General features: G+C 50.7%; 1 protein-coding gene across 5 annotated transcripts in view; it reads right to left on the bottom strand.

Moving 5' to 3' along the window:
* acss2l (acyl-CoA synthetase short chain family member 2 like) overlaps nt 1-12,404 on the bottom strand; it is a 93,454-nt gene that overhangs the window by 44,252 nt on the left and 36,798 nt on the right. The window lies entirely within an intron of this gene.

Below are 12,404 nucleotides of genomic sequence, written 5' to 3'. Positions count from 1 at the left end.
GTTTGCCATTCGTAAAAACAGCGTAAAGGGCTGGGACTTCGGCCCATCGAACAGCTGTGAATCGCTGCCGGCCGTAAAAAAACGGCGGCAGCGATTCGTGTCGGGAGTTGGGCGAGGGGGGGGGGGGAACAATAGCGGGAGGGCGGGAAAAATGTCTGGAAGGCCCTCCCGCTATTCTTCGACCCGTCGTGGGGGTCGGAGAATTTCGCCCTTTGTTTCATGTTGCAAACACTCTGAGGTTTTTTTAGAAAATCAGATTGATTGTCTCCCCCCCCCCCCCCCCCCCCCCCCCCACCCCCCCCCCCCCCCCCACCGTCTTTAGGGCCCTGACTTATTTCCAGAAACTAATATTAATCACTTGGACCCAAGTTTGATTTCCTCCTTTTTCTTCATCGTCATTTCTGTTCCTGTGAGAAATATCTCCTGATCGCCCTGTATGGAGTAGTTCACACCAGAAACAGAGTAGGGGCAGCACTGTAGCACAGTGGTTAGCACTGTTGCTTCACAGCGCCAGGGTCCCAGGTTCGATTCCCACTTGGGTCACTCGGTGTGGAGTCTGCACGTTCTCCGTGTGACTGCATCGGTTTCCTCGGGTGCTACGGTTTCCTCCTACAAGTCCTGAAAGACGTGCTGTAGGGTAATTTGGACATTCTGAATTCGCCCTCTGTGTACCTGTAGTAGTATGACTAGAGGTATTGCGGTAACTAGCAATGCCGAGACACCATTGGTGGAGAAGGCTCGCTGCTCATTGGCCCAATGGTATGTAACACTAGTCACCCATTGGTTAGAGCTGTAAGGTAGCTCCGCCCTGTAAGGCGGGGTATAAGAGCCCGTGTGTTCCCCACAGCTTCCTTTCTGTACCTGAGCGGCTGGGGAAACATCTTGTCTATTAAAGCCTTCAGTTTCAGACTACAACTTTGCTTCTGTGGTCAATTCATAGTGCATCAATTTAATAGACAAGTTTTAAAGGATGGAGCTCTGCATCAAGCCGAGTGTCTACAACTCAGCCCCCACGTGGCTAACGCAGCAGCAACCTTTAAGCACTGGTTAGCATCTTTCAACGGCTACCTCGGCACGGCCGAAAGCACACCTACGAGGGAGCACAAACTACAGATCTTGCATTCGAGAGTGGGCCCGGACATCTACACGCTCATCGAGGACGCTACGGACTACGATTCCGCAATGGAACTACTCAAAGGACATTATATCCGCCCAGTTAAGTCTACACCCGGCACTTACTGGCAACGAGACGGCAGAGCCCTGGTGAGTCACTAGACGAGTTCTATCGTGGGCTCCTCGTGCTGGGGAGAAACTGCAGCTGCCCACAGGTTTTGGCTAACAAACATACTGAACTTTTGATCCGGGACGCTTTTGTTGCGGGTATGCAGTCCCAGCAAATCCGCCAGAGACGGCTTGAGAAAGACACTCTGGGCCTCAAGGAGGCACAGGCCCTTGCCGATTCACTGGACGTTGCCTCCCGAAACGCCTGCGCCTACGCCCCGGCGGCCCCCTGCGCAGTGTGGAATCCCCCCCACCCCCCAGTGGACTCTGAATCGCCTCAGGCTTGCACTGCGAGACGCTCCGGCAACCCCACTGGGCCCCGTTGCTATTTCTGCGGGCAGGTGAAATACCCCCGACAGCGCTGCCCAGCCCGTTCGGCAATGTGTAAGGGGTGCGGCAAAAAGGGCCATTTCGGGTGGTCGCTGAGATTCCGGGCGGCGAGTGCGGATCGCCGCTCCAACCCTCTCCACGGGCCCCGAGCGACCCACGAACATCGCCAGCTTCCTCCCCCAGCGCCATGTGGGGCCTCCGTACTCTGCCATCCTGCTCTGCCGACGCAACGTGCGGGGGATGGGCGCTGCCATTTTGTCCATCCCCAACCAGTGGGCGCCGCCATCTTGGACCGGCTCCAAGGACCCCAGCACGGGTGACCACACACCACCCGAAGACGATTCTGAACTCCTGCCACGATTGGCATCGGTGATCTTGGACCAGTCTCGACCCCGCACTCTTTCCACTGCAACGACGAGGTATTGATCAATGGGCACGAGACGTCCTGTCTGCTCGACTCTGGGAGCACGGAGAGCTTTTATACACCCTGAAACGGTAAGGTGCTGTTCTCTTCCTGTCCACCCCGTCAATCAAAAAATTTCCCTGGCCACTGGCTCCCATTCTGTTGCAATAAAAGGGTATTGTGTAGCGAACTTCACCGTCCAAGGGAGGGAGTTCAAGAATTACAGGCTCTATGTCCTCCCCCACCTCTGCGCAGCCACTCTCCTAGGGTTAGACTTCCAGTGCAACCTCCAAAGTCTAACGTTCAAATTCGGCGGCCCTATACCCCCCTCACTGTCTGCAGCCTCACGACCCTAAAGGTCGATCCCCCCTCCCTGTTTGCAAACCTCACCCCGGATTGCAAACCCGTCGCCACTAGGAGCAGACGGTACAGCGCCCAGGATCAGACGTTCATCAGGTCCGAGGTCCAGCGGCTCCTGAGGGAAGGGGTCATTGAGGCTAGCAACAGCCCCTGGAGAGTTCAAGTAGTGGTGGTAAAGACCGAGGAGAAGAATAGGATGGTCATAGACTACAGTCAGACCATCAACAGGTTTACGCAGCTGGGCGCGTACCCTCTCCCCCGCATATCTGACCTGGTAAACAGGATCGCGCAGCACAAGGTTTTCTCCACGGTGGACCTTAAGTCCGCCTACCATCAGCTCCCCATCCACACGAGTGACTGCACGTACACTGCCTTCAAGGCAGATGGGCGACTCTACCAGTTTTTAAGGGTTCCTTTCGGTGTCACTAAAGGGGTCTCGGTCTTCCAGCGAGAGATGGACTGAATGGTTGACCGATACGGTTTATGGGCAACATTCCCGTATCTCAATAATGTCACCATCTATGGCCACGATCAGCAGGACCACGACACCAACCTCCAAAAATTCCTCCAGACCGCGAAAATCATTAACCTTACGTATAACAAGGATAAATGCGTGTTTAGCTCCGATCGCCTAGCCATCCTCGGCTACGTAGCGCAAAATGGAGTGATAGGCCCCGACCCGGAACGCATGCGCCCCCTGATGGAGCTCCCCCTCCCTCACTGCTCCAAGGCCCTGAAGCGCTGCCTCGGGTTCTTCTCGTATTACGCCCAGTGGGTTCCCAACTACGCCGACAAAGCCCGTCCTCTCATCCAAACAGCCACTTTCCCCCGGTCGACAGAAGCCAGCCAGGCCTTCAGCCGCATCAAAGCAGACATTGCAAAGGCCACGATGCGCACTATCGACGAGTCCCTCCCCTTCCAAGTCAAGAGCGATGCGTCCGACATAGCTCTGGTGGCCACCCTCATCCAAGCGGGCAGACCCGTGGCCTTCTTCTCACGTACCTTCCATGCTTCCGAAATCCGCCACTCCTCGGTCGAGAAGGAGGCCCAGGCCATAGTAGAAGCTGTGTGACATTGGAGGCATTACCTGGCCGGCAGGAGATTCACTCTCCTCACTGACCAACGGCCAGTAGCCTTCATGTTTGACAATGCACAGAGGGGCAAGATAAAGAACGACAAGATCTTGCGGTGGAGGATCGAGTTGTCCACCTACGACTACGACAACTTTTATCGTCCTGGGAAGCTAAACGAGCCTCCCGATGCCCTGTCCCGATGCCCTGTCCCGCGGCACATGTGCGAAAGCACAAGTGGACCGCCTCCGAGCCCTTCACGAGGACCTCTGCCACCTGGGGGTCACTCATTTCTTCCATTTCGTAAAGACCCGCAACCTGCCCTACTCCATCGAGGAGGTCAGGACAGTCACGAGGAACTGCCACATCTGCGCGGAGTGCAAGCCGCATTTCTACCGCCTGGAGAAAGCGCATCTGATAAAGGCTTCCCGTCAAAGGTCCCCTCCCCTCTACCAACCACAACACGTACTTCCTCAACATGATTGACGAGTACTCCCGCTTCCCGTTCGCCATCCCCTACCCCGACATGACCACACCCACCATCATCAAAGCCCGCCACAGCATTTTTTCCTTGCTCGGATTCCCCACCTACATACACAGCGATAGGGGATCCTCCTTCATGAGCGACGAACTGCGTCAATTCCTGCTTAGCAAGGGCATTGCCTCGAGCAGGACGACCAGTTACAACCCCTGGGATAATAGACAGGTCGAAGGGAGAACGGAACGATCTGGAAAACCGTCCTACTGACCCTATGGTCCAGGAATCTCCCAGTCCCCCGCTGGCAGCAGGTCCTCCCAGACGCCCTCCACTCCATCCGGTCTCTGCTCTGCACTGCAACTAACCAAGCGCCTCATGAACGTCTCCTTGTCTTCCCTAGGAAGTCCTCCTGAGGGACCTCGCTCCCGACCTGGCTGGCAGCCCCTGGGCCCATCCTGCTCCGGAAACACGTGCGGGCGCACAAGTCGGACCCGTTGGTCGAGAGGGTCCATTTACTCCACGCTAACCCCCAGTACGCGTACGTGGAGTACTCCGAAGGCCGACAAGACACGTTCTCCCTACGGGACCTGATGCCCGCCGGATCCCCACCCTCCCCCCCCACCGGCGCACCTCACTGTCACCCCCTGCCCTGGACAACAGTTTTTCCTGCCGGCCCTGCCTGGACCCCCCTGCCCACCGCAGCACTCTACAGACGCTCCGTTCACTAGCCAGTCAACCTCCCCACCAGTGCCATGTAGAGGTCTGGATGCCCCCTCCCCGGGTCAGCCACCCTCACCAGCGCCATCTAGGGGTGTTGAAGTCGCTACGGAAAATGGATCCAGGCTCCCAGAGTCACAGACGGCTGCACTTCCACCAACGTCTCTGCCGAAGCCCCGTCGATCGCAAAGGACAACCAAGGCCCCCAGCCATCTGATTGTGTCGCTATGAACTGTATATAGATCTTTTAATGTGACACGTACATGGCCAATTGCGTAATTGCAAAACTATTGTGTCTTTGTAAATAGTTATGGGCCAGTGGGCAGACACAGTACGAAACAGACACAATACGAAAGTAGTGCAGTACAGTACCTCAATAGTCATACCACCAGTATGCTATTCAACCCGGGCGGACCACCAGTTATGGTCGACCCCCCCCCCGCTGGATTCTTTTTCATCAGGGGGTGAATGTGGTAGAATGACTAGAGGAATTCCGGTAACCCCAGTCGACCCAATCAAACACATTCTCTGCGTCCAGTGCCACCACCACCTCCATCTCCTTTCCCTCCGCTGGAGACAGGATTGCATTCAGCAACCTCCTCACCTTCGCGAACAGCTGCCTTTCCTTCACGTAACCCGTCTGGTCCGACACAATCACCTTCGGAAGACATCCCTCCAGCCTTGACGCCAGGACCTTGGAATGGGAGGGGACTCAGTACCTCTGCCTCTGCTTTCACTGTGTCAGTGCAACAGATCAACATCCCCATTCCCGCACATCCATGTGGTTAGTACTAGCTAAAACAGTCCTGATAATGGAAACCCGGCAGAGTATCAACGCCAGCACACGTTAGCTGACTCGCATGGTCTGTCTCTATGCAAATATTCTACCTAATTTTCTGAAAGGAAAATCCTCACAAATAGGTTTATTGTAGACACCATTAACACATTTCATATACTTTGACTTAATATAAGGTGAGGGTTAAACATTTTGTTTCATGTTGCAAACACTCTGAGGTTTTTTTAGAAAATTTGTCTCCCCCCCCCCACCTTCTTTAGGGCTCTGACTTATTTCCAGAAACTAATATTAATCACTTGGACCCAAGTTTGATTTTCTCCTTTTTCTTCATCATCATTTCTGTTCCTGTGAGAAATATCTCCTGATCGCCCTGTATGGAGTAGTTCACACCAGAAACAGAGTAGGGGCAGCACGGTAGCACAGTGGTTAGCACTGTTGCTTCACAGCGCCAGGGTCCCAGGTTCGATTCCCACTTGGGTCACTCGGTGTGGAGTCTGCACGTTCTCCGTGTGACTGCATCGGTTTCCTCCGGGTGCTACGGTTTCCTCCTACAAGTCCTGAAAGACGTGCTGTAGGGTAATTTGGACATTCTGAATTCGCCCTCTGTGTACCTGTAGTAGTATGACTAGAGGTATTACGGTAACTAGCAATGCCGAGACACCATTGGTGGAGAAGGCTCGCTGCTCATTGGCCCAATGGTAGGTAACACTAGTCACCCATTGGTTAGAGCTGTAAGGTAGCTCCGCCCTGTAAGGCGGGGTATAAGAGCCCGTGTGTTCCCCACAGCTTCCTTTCTGTACCTGAGCGGCTGGGGAAACATCTTGTCTATTAAAGCCTTCAGTTTCGGACTACAACTTCGCTTCTTTGGTCAATTGATAGTGCATCAGTACCCAAATAGGTAGCTGAGTGTGGCGACTCGGAGCTTTTCTCAGTAACTTTGTTGCAGTGTTAATAAATGGCTACTTGTGACAATAATGATAATTTTTTTAAAAGACTGTAGAGAACGGTGAGTCTCAGATACATCCTGTCAACACAATGCACCCACAGCCACTCGCTGGAACAACAAAGCTCCCTACTCAATATTTCTCTAAATTATACGGTAATGGGATGTGGGTACCACTGGCTGGGCCAGCATTTATTGCCAAACCCAATAGCCTGTCAACACAGTTGCATGTTAGGTCATTTCAGAGGGTATATCTGAGTCAGTGGGATCTGGAGTCACATGTGGGCGAACCAGAGCACTTCTGAAATAACAGAGCACATCTCACGAGAATAACAGAGCTCTCGTCCCACTGGAATAACAGCGATCTCTTTCCACCAGAATAACAGAGCTCTCTTCCCACTGGAATAACAGCTATCTCTTCCCACCGGAATAACAGAGCTCTCTTCCCACTGGAATAACAGCGACCCCTTTCCACCAGAATAACAGAGCTCTCTTCCCACTGGAATAACAGCGATCTCTTCCCACTGGAATAACAGCGATCGCTTCCCACTGGAATAACAGCGATCTCTTCCCACCGGAATAACAGCGATCTCTTCCCACCGGAATAACAGCGACCTCTTTCCACCAGAATAACAGCGATCACTTCCCACTGGAATAACAGCGATCTCTTCCCACTGGAATAACAGAGCTCTTTTTTTAATCACTGGAATAACAGAACTCTCTTCCCAAGGGAATAACAGCGATCTCTTCCCACTGGAATAATAGAGCTCTCTTCCCACTGGAATAACAGCGCTCTCTTCCCATTGGAATAACGGAGCTCTTTTTTTAATCACTGGAATAACAGAACTCTCTTCCCAAGGGAATAACAGCGATCTCTTCCCACCGGAATAACAGAACTCTCTTCTCACTGGAATAGAACATAGAACATAACAGCGCTGTACAGGCCCTTCGGCCCTCTATGTTGCGCCGACCTGTGAAACAATTCTAAAGCCCATCTACACTATACCCTTATCATCCATATGTCTATCCAATGACCATTTGAATGCCCTTAGTGTTGGCGAGTCCACTACTGTTGCAGGCAGGGCATTCCACGCCCTTACTATTCTCTGAGTAAAGAACCTACCTCTGACATCTGTCCTATATCTATCTCCCCTCAATTTAAAGCTATGTCCCCTCATGCTAGACATCACCATCCGAGGAAAAAGGCTCTCACTGTCCACCCTATCTAACCCTCTGATCATCTTGTATGCCTCAATTAAGTCACCTTTTAACCTTCTTCTCTCTAATGAAAACAGCCTCAAGTCCCTCAGCCTTCCCTCATAAGATCTTCCCTCCATACCAGGCAACATTCTTGTAAATCTCCTCTGTACCCTTTCCAATGCTTCCACATCCTTCCTATAATGTGGCGACCAGAACTGCACACGATACTTCAAATGCGGCCGCACCAGAGTTTTGTACAGCTGCAACATGACCACATGGCTCCAAAACTCAATCCCTCTACCAATAAAAGCTAACACACTGTACGCCTTCTTAACAACCCTCTCAACCTGGGTGGCAACTTTCAGGGATCTATGTACATGGATAGCGAGATCTCTCTGCTCATCCACACTACCACGAATCTTACCATTAGCCCAGTATCTGTCCTCCTGTTATTCCTTCCAAAATGAATCACCTCACACTTTTCTGCATTAAACGCCATTTGCCACCTCTCAGCCCAGCTCTGCAGCTTATCTATGTCCCTCTGTAACTTGTAACATCTTTCCGCACTGTCCACAACTCCACCAACTTTAGTGTCATCTGCAAATTTACTCACCCATCCTTCTACGCCCTCCTCCAGGTCATTTATAAAAATGACAAACAGCAGTGGCCCCAAAACAGATCCTTCTGGTACACCACTATTCATTGGACTCCAGGCTGAACATTTCCCATCAACCACCACCCTTTGTCTTCATCCAGTTAGCCAATTTCTGATCCAAACTGCTAAATCACCCTGAATCCCATGCCTCCGTATTTTCTGCAATAGCCTACCGTGGGGAACCTTATCAAATGCTTTACTGAAATCCATATGCACCACATCAGCTGCTTTACCCTCGTCCACCTGTTTGGTCACCTTCTCAAAGAACTCAATAAGGTTTGTGAGGCACGATCTACCCTTCACAAAACCGTGTTGACTATCTCTAATCAAATTATTCCTTTCCAGATGATTATACATCCTATCTCTTATAAACCTTTCCAAGACTTTGCCCACAACAGAAGTAAGGCTCACTGGTCTATAGTTACCGGGGTTGTCTCTACTCCCCTTCTTGTACAAGGGGACAACATTTGCTATCCTCCAGTCTTCTGGCACTATTCCTGGAGACAATGATGACATAAAGATCAAAGCCAAAGGCTCAGCAATCTCCTCCCTAGCTTCCCAGAGAATCCTAGGATAAATCCCATCCGGCCCAGGGGACCTATCTATTTTCACACTTTCCAGAATTGCTAACACCTCTCCTTATGAACCTCAAGCCCTTCTAGTCTAGTAGCCTGTATCTCAGTATTCTCCTCGACAACATTGTCTTTTTCCTGTGAGAATATTGACGAAAAATATTCATTTAGCACCCCTCCTATCTCCTCGGACTCCACGCACAACTTCCCACTACTGTCCTTGACTGGTCCTACTCTTACTCTAGTCATTCTTTTATTCCTGACATATCTATAGAAAGCTTTAAGGTTATCCTTGATCCTATCTGCCAAAGACTTCTCATGTCCCCTCCTGGCTTTTCTTAGCTCTCTCTTTAGGTCCTTCCTAGCTAACTTGTAACTCTCGAGCGCCCTAACTGAACCTTCACGTCTCATCTTTACATAAGCCTCCTTCTTCCTCTTGACAAGTGTTTCAACTACTTTAGTAAACCACGGTTCCCTCGCTCGACCACTTCCTCCCTGCCTGACAGGTACATACTTATCAAGGACACGCAGTAGCTGTTCCTTGAACATGCTCCACATTTCCATTGTGTCCATCCCCTGCAGTTTCCTTCCCCATCCGATGCATCGTAAGTCTTGCCTCATCGCATCATAATTGCCTTTCACCCAGATATAACTCTTGCCCTGCGGTATATACCTATCCCTTTCCATCACTAAAGTAAACGTAATCGAATTGTGGTCACTATCACCAAAGTGCTCACCTACCTCCAAATCTAACACCTGTCCTGGTTCATTACCCAGTACCAAATCCAATATGACCTCGCCTCTCGTTGGCCTATCTACATACTGTGTCAGGAAACCCTCCTGCACACATTGGACAAAAATGGACCCGTCTAAAGTACTCGAACTATAGTGTTTCCAGTCAATATTTGGAATGTTAAAGTCCCCCATAACAACTATCCTGTTACTTTCGCTCCTATCCAGAATCATCTTTGCAATCCTTTCCTCTACATCTCTGGAACTTTTCGGAGGCCTATAGAAAACCCTAACAGGGTGACCTCTCCTTTCCTGTTTCTAACCTCAGCCCATACTACCTCAGTAGACGAGTCCTCATCAAACGTCCTTTCTGCCACCGTAATACTGTCCTTGACTAACAATGCCACCCCTCCCCCTCTTTTACAACCTTCCCTGAGCTCACTGAAATATCTAAACCACGGCACCTGCAATAACCATTCCTGTCCCTGCTCTATCCATGTCTCCGAAATGGCCACAACATCGAAGTCCCAGGTACCAACCCATGCCGCAAATTCACCCACCTTATTCCGGATGCTCCTGGCATTGAAGTAGACACACATTAAACCACCTTCCTGCCTGCCGATACACTCCTGCAACTTTGAAACCTTACTCATGACCTCACTACTCTCAACCTCCTGTATACTGGAGCTACAATTCAGGTTCCTAATCCCCTGCTGAATTAGTTTAAACCCTCCCATTAGTAAATTTCCCCCCCAGGATATTGGAACCCCTCTGGTCCAGGTGTAGACCATCCCGTTCGTAGAGGTCCCACCTACCCCAGAATGAGCCCCAATTATCCCAGAATCTGAAACCCTCCCTCCTGCACCATCCCTGTAGCCATATGTTCAACTGCTCTCTCTCCTATTCCTCGTCTCGCTAGCACATGGCCCGGGTAACAACCCAAAGAAAATAACTCTGTTTGTCCTGGATCTAAGTTTCCACCCTAGCTCCCTGAATTCCAGCCTTACATCCCTATCCCTTTTCCTACCTATGTTGTTGGTACCTCTGTGGACCACGACTTGGGGCTGCTCCCCCTCCCCCTTAAGGATCCCGAAAACACGATCCGAGACACAATCCGAACAACACAGCTTACTTCCCACTGGAATAATGGGAACTCTCTTCTCACTGGAATAACAGAGCTCTCTTCCCACTGGATTAACATCAATCTCTTGTCAGCAGAATAATAGCGATCTCTTCCCACTGGAATAACATTGATCTCTTCTCACCGGACTAACATCAATCTCTTCTCACCGGAATAAGAGCAATCTCTTCCCACCGGAATAACAGAACTCTCTTCCCACCGGAACAACAGAACTCTCTTCCCACCGGAATAACAGAGCTCTCCTCCCACTGGAATAACAGAGCTCTCCTCCCACCGGAATAACAGAGCTCTCTTCCCACCGGAATAATAGAGCTCTCCTCCCACTGGAATAATAGAGCTCTCTTCCCACCAGAATAACAGAGCTCTCTTCCCACTGGAATAACAGAGCTCTCTGCTCCCTGGAATAACAGTGCTCTCTGCTCACTGGAATAACAGTGCTCTCTGCTCACTGGAATAACAGTGCTCTCTGCTCACTGGAATAACAGTGCTCCCTGCTCACTGGAATAACAGTGATCTCTGCTCTCTGGAATAACAGTGCTCTCTGCTCACTGGAATAACAGTGCTCCCTGCTCACTGGAATAACAATGCTCTCTGATCACTGGAATAACAGTGCTCCCTGCTCTCTGGAATAACAGTGCTCTCTGCTCACTGGAATAACAGTGCCCTCTGCTCTCTGGAATAACAATGCTCTCTGATCACTGGAATAACAGTGCTCCCTGCTCTCTGGAATAACATGCTCTCTGCTCACTGGAATAACAGTGCGCTCTGCTCACTGGAATAACAGTGCTCCCTGCTCACTGGAATAACAGTGCTCTCTGCTCACTGGAATAACAGTGCTCTCTGCTCACTGGAATAACAGTGCTCTCTGCTCACTGGAATAACAGTGCTCCCTGCTCACTGGAATAACAGTGCTCCCTGCTCTCTGGAATAACAGTGCTCTCTGATCACTGGAATAACAGTGCTCTCTGATCACTGGAATAACAGTGCTCCCTGCTCTCTGGAATAACAGTGATCTCTGCTCACTGGAATAACAGTGCTCTCTGCTCACTGGAATAACAGTGCTCTCTGCTCACTGGAATAACAGTGCTCTCTGCTCACTGGAATAACAGTGCTCTCTGCTCACTGGAATAACAGTGCTCTCTGATCACTGGAATAACAGTGCTCCCTGCTCTCTGGAATAACAGTGATCTCTGCTCACTGGAATAACAGTGCTCTCTGCTCACTGGAATAACAGTGCTCTCTGCTCACTGGAATAACAGTGCTCTCTGCTCACTGGAATAACAGTGCTCTCTGCTCACTGGAATAACAGTGCTCTCTGCTCACTGGAATAACAGTGCTCTCTGCTCACTGGAATAACAGTGCTCCCTGCTCACTGGAATAACAGTGCTCCCTGCTCACTGGAATAACAGTGCTCTCTGCTCACTGGAATAACAGTGCTCTCTGCTCACTGGAATAACAGTGCTCCCTGCTCACTGGAATAACAGTGCTCTCTGCTCACTGGAATAACAGTGCTCTCTGCTCACTGGAATAACAGTGCTCTCTGCTCTCTGGAATAACAGTGCTCTCTGCTCACTGGAATAACAGTGCTCTCTGCTCACTGGAATAACAGTGCTCTCTGCTCTCTGGAATAACAGTGCTCTCTGCTCACTGGAATAACAGTGCTCTCTGCTCTCTGGAATAACAGTGCTCCCTGTTCACTGGAATAACAGTGCTCCCTGCTCTCTGG

Source organism: Scyliorhinus canicula, chromosome 10 (assembly GCF_902713615.1).
Source record: "Scyliorhinus canicula chromosome 10, sScyCan1.1, whole genome shotgun sequence".
Lineage (NCBI taxonomy): Eukaryota > Metazoa > Chordata > Chondrichthyes > Carcharhiniformes > Scyliorhinidae > Scyliorhinus > Scyliorhinus canicula.
This window is presented reverse-complemented; position numbering and strand designations above follow the sequence as displayed.